This window comes from Mus caroli, unplaced genomic scaffold (assembly GCF_978045245.1).
Source record: "Mus caroli unplaced genomic scaffold, Mus_caroli_1 scaffold_13, whole genome shotgun sequence".
In the NCBI taxonomy this organism is placed as follows: domain Eukaryota; kingdom Metazoa; phylum Chordata; class Mammalia; order Rodentia; family Muridae; genus Mus; species Mus caroli.
Window position 1 is genome coordinate 90,243,207 of NW_028227268.1, and position 3,990 is coordinate 90,247,196.

Sequence of the window (3,990 nt, forward strand, 5' to 3'; positions counted from 1 at the left end):
GTCAGAATCCTGGGAGAGACCCTCCAGCTACAGGGCAGATGAAGGTGGAGTTTCTCCAGATGTGCAGAGCAAATCATTGCTCTTAGTCTCTGCTTAGATGGGTGCCATGGGATTCTAGGACTGTGTCTGGTTATCTGAAGTGAGTGATGTCACTGGCTTTGGTTATTAGGTAGAGCCTTGGGTATTGTGGGGATCCTGACTAAGCTAGTTTTATATGTTTAAAAGGCATTTTTCACTATGCACATTACAGCCCCTGTTCTTGTGGGGCTGAGAGGACCCACCCGGGGTTTTTTGCTTTTCTAACAGTAAGGGAAAGCCTGACTATGAAGCAGTCCCAGACAGCTGAAGGAGGTGTTTCCCTCCCAGCCACTCAGGATGAGCAGTTTCCTTGGCTCTTAGAATGATGGCCTCTTAGGGCCTTTTGTTCTTCTATTTGAATGTCAAGGCCCAAGGGCAGAGACCTAATTGGCAGCTGTCTCCTGCATCTTCCCTACCCAGTCCTCCCTAGGAGGATAAAGGAAAGCCATTTGTTTCTCACAGAGGGAAGGGGAAATGCCAGCACAGGAACGTGGGAGTGACATGTTCTCCTTCCCACTAGCTTGACGATGGGTGTGCGAGGCTGTACTTTGGAGTGCTGAAGAATGTTCTGGAATCACAAAGAGAAGCTTGCTCAACCTTGTAAATATGGTTAAAAAAAAAGGCACTTTCCGCACTACCCGGGGATGGGTCCATACTGCGTTGTTCTTGATTCCCATCGTAACTTACACAATGTCTGGAGCCCTTGATGCCCTTGATGAAGGAGGAGGGTGTCATCAAATTCCTTGCTGCGGGAACCCACTTAGGTGGCACCAACCTTGACTTTCAGATGGAGCAGTACATCTACAAAAGTAAAAGTGACGGTATCTACATCATAAACCTGAAGAGGACCTGGGAGAAGCTGCTGCTCGCAGCTCGAGCTATTGTTGCCATCGAGAATCCTGCTAACGTCAGCGTCATCTCCTCCAGGAACACAGGCCAGCGAGCTGTGCTGAAGTTTGCTGCTGCCACGGGAGCCACTCCGATCGCTGGCCGCTTCACACCTGGGACCTTCACTAACCAGATCCAAGCAGCCTTCAGGCAGCCACGGCTTCTAGTGGTGACCGATCCCAGGGCTGACCACCAGCCCCTCACAGAGGCCTCTTATGTCAACCTGCCCACCACTGCTCTGTGTAACACAGATTCTCCCCTGCGCTATGTGGACATTGCCATCCCATGCAACAACAAGGGAGCTCACTCAGTGGGTCTGACTCGGTGGATGCTGGCCAGGGAAGTACTCTGCATGCGAGGTACTATCTCCCGTGAGCACCCATGGGAGGTTATGCCTGATCTTTACTTCTACAGAGACCCAGAGGGGATTGAGAAGGAGGAGCAGCCTGCTGCCGAGAAGGCTGTGACCAAGGAGGAATTCCTGGGTGAATGGACCGCACCAGCTCCTGAGTTCACTGCTGCTCAGCCTGAGGTAGCCGACTGGTCTGAGGGTATGCAGGTTCCCTCTGTGCCCATCCAGCAGTTCCCCACGGAAGACTGGAGTGCACAGCCAGCCACTGAGGATTGGTCAGCAGCTCCTACAGCGCAGGCCACGGAGTGGGTTGGAGCCACCACTGAGTGGTCCTGAGCTGCTCTGCAGACGCCTGAGCAAAGGGAAAAAGATGGAAGGAAAATAAAGTTGCTAAAAGCTGAAAAAAAAAAAAGGCAACATGCCGAATTATACATGATGGAAAATCAAATCATATGGTATATGAGTTATATTTAATTTATGTATTTTAAGTAGCTGAGTTCACTCGTGTCTTATCTCGAGCTCTCGGTTGACCTGGGACCGGGCCTCTCACTGCTGTCTGTTCTTCAGGGAGCCTGGGCCTGTTCTCCTCCTGAGGAGCCTCCAGGGTTGGGTTGGAGTGAAGAGCCCTGAGCGCTTCCTGTCAGTCACAGTCCGGAGGAGCAGGGATGACCCCCATGCAGGCCACCCAGTGGAGCAGCAGCCACAGAGAAAGCATTTTTTTTCTGACGCAGGGAGGGAAAAGGTACAGGATTCTCTGGTGAAGCCAGGATACCTGGAGCTCGGCTGCAGCAGCTGAACAAGACCACGGAAGTCGTTTCAAACGAACAGACACAAGTCCATGATTGGGGTTTTGCTAGAATGATATTTACTTTATTTCCTAAAAATGTCTTATCAGATTTCTGGAGGCTTAGATTTTTCAAAAGCTTCTTTAATAAGGGTTCTCAAATGCTTCAACCTCCCTTCTAGCCCACTGGCCAAAGGTAGAGGGGAAAAGATGGTAAATAGGAGGACAAAGGGATGTGGACTTGTTTAGAAGTAATTCTTTGAGGTTTCCAATCTCCATTTGTCAGGAGACCAGCAGTCCTTTCTCTGGTCTTGCCATCACATGAGTCTGCATCACATGACACAACCAGAAATTTCCACTTCATTTCCCCCTTTTGTTTACAAATTGTTTTTCTCCTAACATTAACAATCTACACACAATAAAGAATTATAAAACCATAAGCTGGAACTTTACGTCACATTTTAAATAAACAGCTTATGTACAACACAGTCTAACAAAACAACCTTAAATTCCTATCAGAATATAATAATCCAAACAGAACAATCTACCACCCCAGATGAGACCAACCATAACATCAAATAACCAAAACCATCCATCCCAGCTTAAGGGATAGGGTGAGCTTATAATTGCTTCTTGCTGAATTGGGGTGAAGCACTCTTGTTTGGGGTTCAAGAAAAAAATGGTTTACCTGAAAAAAGCTATCTGTAGTATTTGCTGCAGTCTCTGTGTGCTGTAGTATTTGCTGCAGTCTCTGTGTGTCTGTCCAGTCTTTGTGTGATCAGTCAGTGAGGCTAGCCCTTTTGAAGTTGATTTGCGTGCATATTTTGGAGACATCGGCAACTGAGACAGTCTGTAGAGGGAATCGCCTGGGCTTATCTGTTTTGAGGAGACATTCATGTCTAAGCTGATAAGAGGTTTTCCCTGGTCAGATCTAACCGTTATAAATTTTGTTGCTAATTATACTTTTTTCATTTCCGTAGATGTGTAAGCATAACCATGCCCCCATCTTAAGCCTATTGCAGGATTCCTGTTAACACAGCCTTATACTTCTTCAGGTTTTGTTTTGTTTTGTTTTTGATGACCCAGTGTCTCTCAGCTGCTGTTGTTCCTTTTTTCATCAACATTAAGAAAATTAGAGTTAAACAAAACACTATTAAGTCTTTCCCTGGGGTTTTACTCTACCTTTCTGTTTAATAAGCATTTCTTTTAAGGTACATTTGGCTCTTTCTATAACGGCTTGTCCATGGGATAGTATGGATACTAGTAACATGCTTTATACTGTAATATGAAAAGAAATGTTTTATCTTATTGTATATATATATATATAATATATATATATATATATATATAAGCATTATCAGTTTTAACTTGGGTAGGTATCCCCATAGTGGGCATTCTTTTCATTAAGTGTATAATTACACAATCAGCCTTCAGAACTGAAAGCAGTTGCCCATTGAAACCCTGAGTACGTGTCAATGCTATTGTGTATATATATGTAAATATATATATATACACTTTGTCTATATAAATATATATATATATACACTTTGTCTCTCTCTCTCTCTCTATATATATATATATATACTTTGTCTTCCCAATTCTGTAAAATAGAAAACATCTTTCTGACAGACCTCATTTCTTTTGGTGTCCCTATCGTAACAGCAAGTAACAGAATTTGGTTGCATATAAAACACAGGACATTTTAAAAATTATTTCTTTGGCTTATTACCAAGTCATAGAAAATTTCTTCTTTAAACTTTTTCTATTAGTATGATGTTTTTCATTAAACTTTGAGGCTTCTAACACATTTCCTGTTAGTAACTGGTCAATTTTGTCATTTCCTTGAACTAAAGGATCTGGCAAACCTGTATGAGACTGAGTATGTTGC

At 44.1% G+C, this 3,990-nt stretch overlaps 1 pseudogene; it reads left to right on the forward strand.

The window, feature by feature from the left end:
• The first annotated feature begins 768 nt into the window (after positions 1–768).
• On the forward strand, positions 769–1,654 carry LOC110305557 (small ribosomal subunit protein uS2 pseudogene; annotated as a pseudogene).
• The last annotated feature ends 2,336 nt before the right edge of the window (positions 1,655–3,990 follow it).